Raw genomic sequence first — 13,463 nt, 5'->3', positions numbered from 1 at the left:
TTATGACTGTTGTTTCCTTTTTAAGTTTAGTGTTGACAAAGGTAGATCTAGTTCTGTGTTCAGCTATTGTGTATTTAGTGATTATTAATCTAAAGTATTATGGTGTCAGATTTTCACTTTCTTTTTTAGTTTACGTGATCTAAACGGGACGGACAAACAGATGGACAGACGGACATACATTCCACACAAAACTCCTTTTTTGGGGCCACTAAACTTGATATATTTAAACTTGAAGGTTAAGTCCTTCTCAGGTTACTCAAGTCAACGCTAGCGAAGATGGAAGATTGTATATTTATTTATTGTTTCTTTTTCATGTTTGCGTTCACTAAGCCTCAGGCGGGTAACTAACTCACCTTTTACCACCATTTTAGTGTTCGAGATATTATTATTAGTCATTAATAACTTAAGCTTCATTCATGGATTAGTGCATTAGTACAATAAATTTGCATACACGGTCACAATGAAAAAAAGTATCAATGGATCACTATAAAATGTATTTTCTATTTATTAACTTATTTATTGAATGGAATATTGATCAAATTTCTTTTTAAAAGAGAATTTTTTTATACGAACCTCTCTTTAGTTGTAAATTTAAAAAAAACGAACTACTTTTATAACACGCAGTTTTGACATATCGTTCTTATTAATTTGAAAGTCTTATTAAGACTGAATATATATATATATATATATATATATATATATATATATGTGTGTGTGTGTGTGTGTGTCAGAGGAGTAAATTTATTTATTTTGTAAGCAGTAGTATCACATTACGAAGTAAATTGGATGCGTACATCATTGATCAAGTATACCTTAATCCAGTACCAAAATGTATACTATTCCTGATCATACTATTGGCCTAGATGTAGTAAGTTTAAAATTCATGTTGTAAAGTCTTGCGAATTCTGATCTAGATCTAGATCAGGGGTCTCAAACTCATATCAGCATGTGGGCCATAGTGGAAAGTAACAACCATTCAGCGGGCCGCACCACAAAAAGAGACACTACTGTCACTGCAGTTAAATGCTAAAATAAAGTTTTTATAATTATTAATTACATTTAGTGTAGTTTATTACATGCACGGCAGTTTAGTTTACTAAAATAAGTTGACGTTGTCTCTGTCACCAATAAAAAAGCAGAAACTGTAGTTTAACTATAATTACCAGGCCTACTGCAGATGGCTCGTCACTCATTTTTTCTGTCCATTTAGCTGAGTGCGTTTGGCAGAGACCAGACCATCGACGTTAGGCTCTCAGAAGCTTATCAGTCAGTCTTGATCGTAATGTTATTTTGTTGATTTTTATTCTGGTGTTTGAGTTTGAGTTTTGAGTTTAGGCACATAGGCACAATTTAGGCCATGTCATGCCCGAAATCCTTTAAGGATCGCTCTCCCTTTACATAACAAGGGCTAAATTCTATACAGTTAAATCATTAAAAACAAGGTTCACAAGCTGTCAAGACTCATTTCCTTTCTAATATATATATGTGTATACCAACGCTGATGACTAAATGTACCAAAGTCATGGGCAATACCATAACGACACATACAATGACAGAATAAAGATTTAGAATGCCAATTCACAGACATATAACATGTTTATTACATAGTCTGTACCATAATACAGAATCAGTTCAGACATTTGAAATATCCAGTATCAAATAAAAATATAACAGCTTAATATTCCATAGACTGAATAGCGACAACACAGAAAAATAATTGGAGTCTACACTTCGAAAATATCTATATCCAAAAGTCCAACTGTCCTGGGCTAGGAACAAAACCACACTGCCTTATTATGAGTTGCATTCCAAAACAATAACAGTTTTAAAGTTAAAAACCTGAATTGCCCCCTTTCTTTTCTACAGTTAACAGGAGACCCAGGCTGACCAGAACTCAGTCCTGACACAAACGTACGTACTTCCGAACATCGCTAGAATTCTACCATGTGCGCATATAAGTTTGGAAACTTCTCTCTGTGAAGAAACTGGTAGAAATCTGGAACACCAACATCAGCGTATTTTTGATTTAGAACAGTGTCACACTGCAGGTTTAGTAGTTCCATCCGGACTTCCTCTAGAACGTTTTTCAAGTCAACTGCCAACGGAGTGGCAACAAGGAAAAACTGGTTCGAGAGCAGTGAATTGCTAAAATATGGTATTCAAAATCTTCCAGTAGTCTGGAGAGGATGTCTACGTAGTCTTTCAGGTCCTGTGGTTCAACCGTAATTCTCTTTAGAAAAGACAAATGAGCCAGGTGGCCCACAAAGTCAGCTTGCATCTGAATGATTTGATGCGGAGAAATATCACTGTTATCAGCTGCTTTGTGCCCTGTAGTTGTGAATTGAGTGCATTAAGATGTTGCGTGATGTCAGTAAGAAAAGCAAGATCCGACAAAACTTTGGATCACTAAGCTGAGGTATGTCTCCGTCTTTCATTGCCATGAACAATGCTGTTCCCCGTCTCAGTTAAAAAAATCCCTGCAGCATATTTCCACGATTCAACCATCTGACTTCCGTATGATAAAGCAACTCTCCGTATATCGTTTCTAAATCAGCTAGAAATGACACAAACTGTCTGTGGTTGAGACTCCGTGCATGTATGAAGTTCACCGTCTTCACGACAACATCCATCACGTTCTTCATTTGTAGACTTTTGCCACAGAGTGCCTCTTGGTGCAGAATGCAGTGTATGGCTGCAAAAGGTCACGCCAAGCTGAGCTGAAATAGTTTCTCTACCATTTATCAAACAAAACCAACCTTTTCTAAACACATTGCTGGTGCACCGTCCGTAGCCACTAAAAGTCTACACCTGTCAATACAAGCTTCCAGTTCTTGAAACACGTCGCGTCCAGTCGTCGTTCCTTTCATAAGTTATAAGTCCAATAGCTCTTCAACAATGTTCAAGTTTTCGTCTACCCAACTAATGAATACGACACAGTATGCGGTGTCTGTTACGCTAGTAGACTCGTCCAGTGCAATGGAATGTGCTACAAAGTCTTTTGCAGCGGCAATCAGTTGCTGTTGAACATTTGTCGCTGACTCGGTGATCCTGCTTGCAACAGTGTTTGCAGACAAACGTATGCCTTCGAAGAGTTCCTTTTTCTCGGGGCAGATAATTTCTCACGCCTGTAGCATACACTCTTTTAAAAACTGGCCTTCAGTGAATGGTCATAATGCCTCTACTATTATTTCGCTAACAGCAAAGCTTGCCTTCACAGAATCTTTGCTTGCGGTTGACGGACACTTCATTTACTGATTTATGCAGCTGTACATCATTTCACGGCTTATATGTGGTCATTTTAAATTATATCTATTTTTTTCGAATTTGCCGAGGTGACCACGGGCCACGTGTTTAAGACCCCAGATCTAGATCCTATATCAAAATTCTAGATTATATATAGAATTCTAGATCTACTGTAGGTTTAGGTAGTTCTATAAAATTTAAAACTTAAAATACACTAATAAAAAACCATAACGTTCAAAACGGCTTAAAATTGTAAAAATAGTATGAATGAAGCCATCAAATCAAAATAGCTTATCTACTTAAATCCATTTTGTCAAATTAAAACATTTGCTTGTAGACCTACATATATTTCATGTATTGTAGTGTATAGTAGATCTGAAGGTAGACATAGATCTAGATATATCCTGCAAAAAGGTTTATATCTTCATTGTTTTGTGAGTTTGGATTTTCAGCACTGACTGAAATCAAGTGTGCCGCGAAATTTTCACAATTTTTTTTTACTGTTCCGGCAGAAACACTAATATATATATATATATTTATAAGTTATATATATATATATATTGTTACGAATGTACAGTGACAGGTAGAGGTCACTATGTGTCACCCCGGCGAGATGTGTTCTCTGGAATCTATGTCTGTAAACAAAGTCAGGATGTGACGTGCCCTCACGTGTTGTTCCAGAGGACGAACAGATCTACGAAGGAGGCAGTGTTACAAATGAACAGTGACAGTTAGAGGTCACTACGTGTGACCTCAGCGAGATGACACTGCAGCAGGTTTTCTCTGGAATCGACATGTATAAACAACAACATGATGTGATGTTTCCTCCCATGTTGTTCCAGAGGATACCAGCAGTGTTTTTGCAACAATAGAGAAGCGATTAGGGACTCTATATAAACCAGAGAGTTGATGTGAAAAGAGTCAGTACAGTCGTCGTTACTGTTTTCTACTGTGCGAGACAGTAGAAGAGAGTGGACTTGAGCCGTTACAGTCGATACAGTCGATGTAAGACGTATACGCTACATGTTACAGTGACGAATTGTTAAAGTTATTATTCAATAAAGTTATATAAAGCTGAAAGTTTGAGTCGTCAAGTTCTTTGCAGTGTTTTTATTTGTGTGCCTACTAGTACATTTAGCCAGAAGATTCAGAAATACGTCACAATATTAAAAGGACGCTTATATTTAAATGATTAATTTTGTTTAATACGCCTGTTTCTAAATTTGACTTTTTATAGAGAATTCAAACCTCTAAACATAAATAACACGAAAAGTAATGGAGAAAGTTTTTCTGGAGATGGTTATGACAAATTAATGCGCAACTATATTTTTTGATTATTGCGCCATAATTTACTGCCCTCTTTATTTTATAATTATTGCTAATGTTTGCATTTATCATTAAAGAAGAAGCGTGGTGCGACTCGATATAAGAATTTTATATGTAGCTTATATATGTCAAATATTTTTCTAAAAAATAAAAAATATTTTTTTACTAAAATAAAAAAAAAATTGATTTGTAGGAGTAGGGGAGTCGATTGCATCTATTACACCCCCCACATGGTACCAGACTACACTCTTTTATTTTAATTCATATATTCAATTGTGATGCGACACAATATAGAAATGGGTTCAAATATCAAAAAGTAGCTTTTATTAGATATTCAACTAATATGTTCACAAAAATTGGATCTTACCCTCACTCAAATGGTAAGGATGGGATAAGCTAGAAAATAAACCCCAGCTCAAATAATCGATCGTTATTTCAGGGGGAAGCGATATAATATTTAAAATTTACATTATACGTTATATTTAATTTTTTCATAAACTATGCTTTCTAGAAAAAAAAATTTAACCGCCTTCGCACTCAAAAGTTATGACTGGTAACGGCTGTTGATGTAATCGCCGCCAAACAATCAACCAACATACCATAACGGGTTCAAAAATCAATAAATAGTTTATCTATATCTATATGTTACTTATAGACATCAAAACCGCTTGACCAATCTTGATAAAACTAGGCAGGAATGTTCCTTGGATACCAACTTAGACCGTAGTGTATGTATTGTAGCCCTAAAACAAACTTAAGACCCTAAAAAAAATATAGTTGTCCTACTCTATTACAGCTATAGTATTTTATGGATCTAGGCCATGTCTACAATGTCGACATTAGAAAAGATAGAAAGGATTTAGACCTAGATCTAAATTTTAAGAAATACACTTTGCGCTGATAGTTTTTTACTTTGACACATGAAAATACAAAAGAAGATCCATTGATTTCATTATATAATAAAATTAACCTTCAATTTTGTGTTTCAAAAGCATTTTTTACATAAATTAGTTCCTTATATCTGTGACTACAGATTTCCTGACAAACATTCTTTCATTAGACAATACCGTAATGAATCGCGTACTAAATATTAATTAGTTTAATTGTTTACTTTATAATCTCATCCCTAGATCTAAAACTCTAATTCAACTCTAAGATGATAAAACTTCTCTTAGCACAGATAGTTTTATACTTTAACACATAAACATATTAATTAAAGTCCATTCATTTAATATTTTGATCAAATAAACATTCAAATTTGGTTTTCTAAAGCTACATTCGTCTACAAAAGCTGCGAAGCCGAGTTGAGATAGGCCTAGATCTATATTCATTCATGAATCACGAACTAAAAATAATTTCGTTTAATTGGTCACTTATATAATCCATTTATTTAACAAAGCTATCGCTCTTTTCGTTTTTAATAGATAAGAATATATCGACTTCGGGTAAACCCATTTTCGCAAAACTAATTTTATTTTCGTAGCGAAAGAGAAATAACGTGAAAGGATCATTAGCTAAGTTTAACATACATGTAAATCCAATCCACTAGATTATTCAAAAGCATTTTTTACATAAATTAGTTCCTGATATCTGTGACTACAGATTTCCTGGCGAACATTCTTTCATTAGACATTACCAAGGCAAATGGTTACACATTAACACATCTCTACTGAGACTGAGTCTATTCCTAGGCCTAGGTCTAAAACTCTTATTGAACTCTAAGATGATAAAACTTTTTTTCGCAAAGATAGTTTTATGCTTTAACACATAAACATACTAATTATTGTCTATTCATTTCATATTTTAATCAAATTAACATTCAAATTTGTTTTTTTAAAGCATTTTTACTACATTCGTTCGCTGTTCGCTAAAGCTGCGTAGCCGTGTTGAGATAGGCCTATATTCATTCATGAAAAAAGGTCACGCATGCGCAACACAGAATGAACTCTATAAAAGCCATTTTTTAACTCTAGATTAGTGTAGATTTAGATCTATGTCTACCTAAAGATCTACTTTATACTTTAACACATGAACATACGAAATTAAGTCTATTCATCTCAAATTGTAAACAAATATATGTAGGCCTACGTGCAAATGTTTTAATTTGAAAAAAATGGATTTAAGCCTATTAGCTATTATGGGTGATTTCAACCTACCTGATATAAATTGGAAAACACTAACCATAGATAAACACCAAAACCTTAAGGACATAAATGAGCTTTTCATAGAAACTTTACACAACCTAAGTTTAGATCAAATCATTAAAAAGCCAACTAGATTAAACAACACATTAGATCTCTTCTTAACCAACAGACCTGGATTAGTAGTTGATTATGAAATTATCCCTGGTCTATCAGACCATGAGATCATAAAAATACACAGTCAGATAAAAGCAGTAGCCAATACAAAACCCAAAAGAAAAATCTTACTCTGGAATAAATGTAACCTAACACAACTACACCAAGCTGCACTAAACTTTCAACAAACATTCTTATTAGAAAAAGACATTAACCAACCAGTCGATGACCTCTGGAATTTCATTAAAAACCATTTTAAAAGCATAATAGAAAATCATATACCAACTAAATACACATCAAACAAAATAAATAAATGCTGGTTTAATAATAGACTAAAGAAGCTTTGTAAACAGAAGGAAAAACTATATAGAAAATTTAAAGAAACTAATGCAGAAAGAGTTTACAAAACGTATATAAAAATTAAACACTTAACCCAAAAAGTAAGCAGACAGCTGCAGAGTGAATACATAAACAATGTAATATCTAAAGATAACAACAAAAACATATGGTCATACATTAAGTCTAAGAAAATGGAAACAACAGGCGTAGCGCCATTAAAAGATGAACATAACATAATACATAATGATAATGAAACTAAAGCAAACATTCTAAACAAATACTTTGCATCAGCATTCTCAGCCCCAGGAGACAAAGACATATTACTGAATTTGAACCAAGTAGACAACATAGAAGATATAGTAGTACAAGAAAATGGAATTCAAAAACTATTAGCCAACACCAAACCAAATAAAGCTTCTGGACCTGATGGTATTCCAGCTAGATTACTCAAAGAACTAAGCAATGAGCTAACCCCAGTGTTCAAAATACTCTTTCAGGCTTAACTTAACCAGGGCAGAGTACCAAAGGACTGGAAAGAAGCTAATGTCACCCCCCTATTTAAAAAAGGAGAAAAATCTGACCCAGGGAACTACAGACCAGTATCACTTACCAGCATCACATGTAAAATCCTAGAACACATAATATGTAGCAACATAATAAACCACTTAGACAAACATAATGTCCTCACACCATACCAACATGGCTTTAGGAAATATAGATCATGTGAAACACAACTAATAGGACTAATTGATGATTTTTCAAAAGGTTTAGATAATAGTGAACAAATAGATGCTATCTTACTATGTTTTTCTAAGGCTTTTGACAAAGTTCACCACCATAGTTTGCTTAAAAAATTAAAATATTTCGGCATTAATGGTCCACTGCATCAGTGGATTAAAGACTTTCTGATAGGGAGAGAACAAACTGTAATAATAAATGGCTCTAAATCAACACCGATAACAGTAAACTCAGGTTAACCTCAAGGTACAGTCTTGGGTCCACTACTATTTTTAATTTACATAAATGATTTACCAAATTGCATTAGTTCAGGAACAAAAGTCAGATTATTTGCAGACGATTGCATAATATATAGAACAATAAAAACAACACAAGACACATATATTTTACAAAGAGAATTAGATGAATTACAGAAATGGGAATCAAATTGGAGCATGTCTTTCCACCCAGAAAAATGTCAGTTGTTAAGAGTAACAAAAAAACTTAAACAAATTAATTCCACTTATCTTATTCATGGCAAACCAGTATCACAGACTAAAAACGCAAAATACCTAGGTGTTATAATAAATGAAAAACTATCATGGAATCCACATATTGATGAAACTACAAAAAAATCAAACAAAGCATTAGGATTTATTAAAAGAAATTTCTATAAATCAAATAAGAACATAAAACTAAAATGTTACTTAACCTTGGTTAGGCCAATAATAGAATATGCATCCTCCGTTTGGGACCTCTCAACTCAAGAAAACATTAAGAAACTAGAACAGACACAAAATAGAGCAGTGAGATTCATAACAAACGAATATTGACATTTGACTAGAGTAACACCTTTAGTAAAATCACTAAATTTAGAAAGCCTTCAGGACAGAAAACTCAAAAGTAAAGTAGCTACTATACATAAAACACTGAACCATAATCTTCAAATGCAAAAACAAAATTAAATAAAATACTCTAAATGAGACAAAGATAAAGGCACATTCCTGTCCCATATGCTAGGACAAAGTTGTACAAATACTCCTTCTTCCCTAGTGCTATTAGAGCATGGAATGGGTTGCCTGAGCTAGCCAGGAAAACCAGTGACTTGGCAGAATTTAAGTCATTGGTTAATATGCATGACTGAATGCATGACGCGTAGGACGTAATCATCTTCTTTTTTGGAGTAACGTCTGTATTATATAAGATATATAAGATAAGATAAGATATTCATTCATGAATTGGTACTAAAAATTATTTCGTTTAATTGTTCACTTTATAATCCCAATTCATTTAACAAAGCTATCGCTCTTTTCGTTTTTAATAGATATGAATGTATCGGCTTCGTGTTAACCCATTTTCGCAAAACTAATTTTATTTTCGTAGCGAAAGAGAAAAAACATGAAAAGATCATTAGCTAAGTTTAACTTACTCCTAAATCCAATACACTAGATTAGTAAACACAAACTTAGACCCGCAGGCCGCGGGTAATGTCAGGCTAGTATTATATAGATATTCATCTAATTTTGTTCGAAAATAGTTTACTTCCTCCCCTTACTCAAAGAGTTATGATGGGCAGGGCAGTAGATGCAATAACCACTATCTCACCCTACAGACATATCCACATTACCGAGGGAAGCGCTATAAAAGTATATTATATAAATATGTTACTATTGTGGTTCACAAACTATGCCTTATACAAAACATTGCGCCGCCCAACACTAAGCCCATCATACTAGAAGAGGATCGACGCTATAAAAAATGGTTAACTATACATAAGGCACTATTAGAAATTAATAATTTACTTCGGAAATAGTGGACGTTTTGACTTAGATACAATGACGTGACTAGTAAAAACAAAAATAGGTTTTAGATAGAAAGAAATATAACCAGGCGTAAACAAGACTACTTCCACGATAACGTAGATAGATATCATTTTATGTACGTCTAGAGTTAGCTGACATTCGACGGCTTCCTTCAGTGCTATTAAACTTTTTTACATTCAGTAGCAGCGTCTATGACCTAACATTTAAAGTTTGACCTTTCACCGGTGTTACTGGATTAAGTAATCCATTGAGTATTACCTCCATTTGGTTTGTTTAAGACACCGCAGGAGTGCCTAACAACTGGCGACCATTGCTAAAGAAGGATTTGCTGAATGCCTACGGACACAACGCTGTAACATTCCAAAAGAAATACGCTACCAGCCAGGTAGATCCGCAAACGCCAATCAACTTAGAAAAGACTTATTCAGTAAATGTTTCAGATTTGAGAAAGTGGAGAACACCTAGGATAGTCTGGAGAACTTTTTCTGATTGATATTTTATCAATAAATGTGATCTCCAGTTGCAGACTTCCGAGCAAATGACATCTTCTGCTTCAAATATACTTCTGTATTTAACAAGTTTAAAAAAAATACTGTTTCGCAAATATTTGATGTTGGAAATGTAACTCTTTGCTGAATTTTACATTTATTGCTAAATAGTGCTTCAACTTTCAATTTTGTTCTCTTACTTAAAACGAAAAAAAAATCGTTTTCGAACTTTAACTAAGCTAACTTGAGTTCGAACTAGCAGAAACATTTATGGATTCATCAATTTTGGAAAACAAATTTTGGAATTCACAAAATTCAAAGGGCTAACATCGCTTTTTTTGTGGAAATGACTAATGACTATGGCAACTTTAGGTAGACTCATTCCTCCTAACCAACAAACAAGAATAATTTGACCTGCATCTTTGCAGATACTATAAAATATTTTTGAACGATTCTTTTTTCAGAAATAAGCGAATTAGTAAAATACATCAGGTGCTGTAGTATTTAATTCAACAGGTATACAAAAAAAAGAATTCGTTTTAAAAATCCTATTCATTTCTATACGCTTACTTTCCAAAATGACCTTTTAATTGGTACGGCCATATTGACTTTTAAAAGAGAACTATGTTACAAATGACGTGTTAATTTTTTTTTGTTTTTTTTTTAATGTCTGCTTTAACTATTGAAGTTAAATAATGTTATAGGAAATCGTCAATATATTTCCTTTTATCAAAGATATTTTGTTTGAGGTCCATTTTCACGGTCGGTTTCATATGAAAATATATCCTTCAATAACACGATTGCTTATTATACAAAAATATTGTTACGTATTTCTGAATTTTCTGGCTAGATGTATTAGTTGGCACACAAATAAAAACACAGCAAAGAACTTGACGACTAACTTTCAGTTTCATATAACTTTAATGACTATTAACTCTAACAATTCGTTACTGTAACATGTAGCGTAGAAGATTGTACAATATCTGTCAGTTTACAGTTAGCTATACTTCGTTGCAATTCATCTCTTCACTTCGTTGCAATTTATCTCTTCTCAACTTTCCTCGAGCCGTATTCCACAGAACAGACCAACGACACACTTCCCAGTGTCGCTCCAAGTCTCCCAAAGCTGAACCAAGTCGTACTCAAGTCTACCGAATCAGAGCCGCACACGTCTTACATCGACTGTATCGACTGTAACGGCTCAAGTCCACTGTAGTACGCTGTATAGACTTTAACGACAGTAGTCCACTCCAGTTAACTCTACCCTAGTTAACTTGCATCGAGTCGTACACATTTCTCTTCCACAGAGCCGCACACGTCTTACATAGTCTGTATCGACTGTAACGGCTCACTCACGACTCCATATGACTGACTTTAACATTTACACTCTGGCTTATATAGAGTCCCTAATCGCTTGTCCAAAGTTGCACAAACACGGCTAATATCCTCTGGAAACGTCACATCCTGTCTTTGTTTATACACGTAGATTCCAGAAAACATCGGCTGCAGTGTCATCTTGCCGGGGTCACAAGTTGTGACCTCTATCTATCACTGGACATTGCTAGTACCTTTTGGAATAACATGCGAGGACACGTCACATCCTGTCTCTGTTTATACATGTACATTCCAGGGAACTGCCGTTGCTGTGTTATCTCGACGGGGTCACACGTTAACCTCTTCCTGTCACTGGTCATTTGTAACACTATGCTTCTTGTAACTCTTCACCATATAAAGAATCGATTGAAATAATATCTATGATTCTGCAATAGTTGTGCTGTGACATTCTGTTTGAAATTATTTTGATTCAGTTGCTTTCAGCATCTATCCTCAAATTATAATTATACTTTTTTTTAATAAATCGCTAATCTACTCCTCAAATTAATCTTTACCTACAGGTTGAGAATACATGCCCAAAAGTATTGTCAGGACGCATTTGTAATTTTACAGGACAATAACATGGCGGCACACAGTGGGACAATGAAGTGCTTCAAAAGCTTGTCTAGGCATTTCTTTTGAGCGATCATGAAAACCACTATCGGAAAGTACAAGGGTCATGTGACATTTGTCAAAAAAGGGAAAGCTTGGTAAGGCATCTTTGCAGTTTATGAATAACCAACAGAACATTTCCGAAAGATACCCATTGACGTCATTATTTGCAGACGATTGCATAATATATAGAACAATAAAAAAACACAGGACACAGATATTTTACAAAGAAAATTAGATGAATTACAGAAATGGGAATCAAATTGGAGCATGTCTTTCTCCCTGAAAAATGTTAGTTGTTAAGAGTAACAAAAAAAACTAAAACAAATTAATTCCACTTATCTTATTCATGGCAAACCAGTAACACAGACTAAAAACCCAAAATACCTAGGTGTTATAATAAATGAAAAACTGTCATGGAATCCACATATTGATAAAACTAGAAAAAAATCAAACAAAGCATTATGATTTATTAAAATAAATTTCTATAAATCAAATAAGAACATAAAACTAAAATGTTATTTAAGCTTGGTTAGGCCAATAATAGAATATGCATCCTCCGTTTGAGACCCCTCAACTCAAGATAACATTAAGAAACTGGAACAGACACAAAATAGAGCAGTGAGATTCATAACAAACGAATATTCACACTTAACCTGAGTAACACCTTTAGTAAAATCACTAAATTTAGAAAGCCTTCAGGACAGAAAACTCAAAAGTAAAGTAGCTACTATACATAAAACACTGAACCTAAATCTTCAAATACAAAAACAAAATTAAATAAAATACTCTAAATGAGACAAAGATAAAGGCACATTCCTGTCCCATATGCTAGGACAAATTTGTACAAATACTCCTTCTTCCCTAGTGCTATTAGAGCATGGAATGGGTTGCCTGAGCTAGCCAGAAAAACCAGTGACTTGGCAGAATTTAAGTCATTGGTTAATATGTATGACTAAATGCATGACGCGTAGGACGTAACCATCTTCTTTTTTGAAGTAACGTCTGTATTATATAAGATAAGATAAGATAGGCTCATTGACTAAAGCGGTAAGTAATAACAGATACATACTAACAATAATCAACATGTTTAGCAGATAACCGAAAAGGATGGCTTTGTCGAATATGTACTCTGAGAACATTATAAATGGCCTAACCCTAAAGTGGATAACCAAGAATGGGATACCAAAAATATTGCTGACGGACAACGCATCTCATTTCCGGATGGAACAATTTATAAAGTG

General features: G+C 34.0%; 1 protein-coding gene across 2 annotated transcripts in view; it reads right to left on the bottom strand.

Moving 5' to 3' along the window:
- The window catches only part of LOC129921690 (uncharacterized), a 140,931-nt gene that overhangs the window by 24,890 nt on the left and 102,578 nt on the right, over positions 1–13,463 (bottom strand). The window lies entirely within an intron of this gene.

This window comes from Biomphalaria glabrata, chromosome 11, assembly GCF_947242115.1.
Source record: "Biomphalaria glabrata chromosome 11, xgBioGlab47.1, whole genome shotgun sequence".
NCBI lineage: Eukaryota > Metazoa > Mollusca > Gastropoda > Planorbidae > Biomphalaria > Biomphalaria glabrata.
Note: the sequence above shows the minus strand (reverse complement) of the source record. Positions and strands in the feature narration are given on the sequence as shown.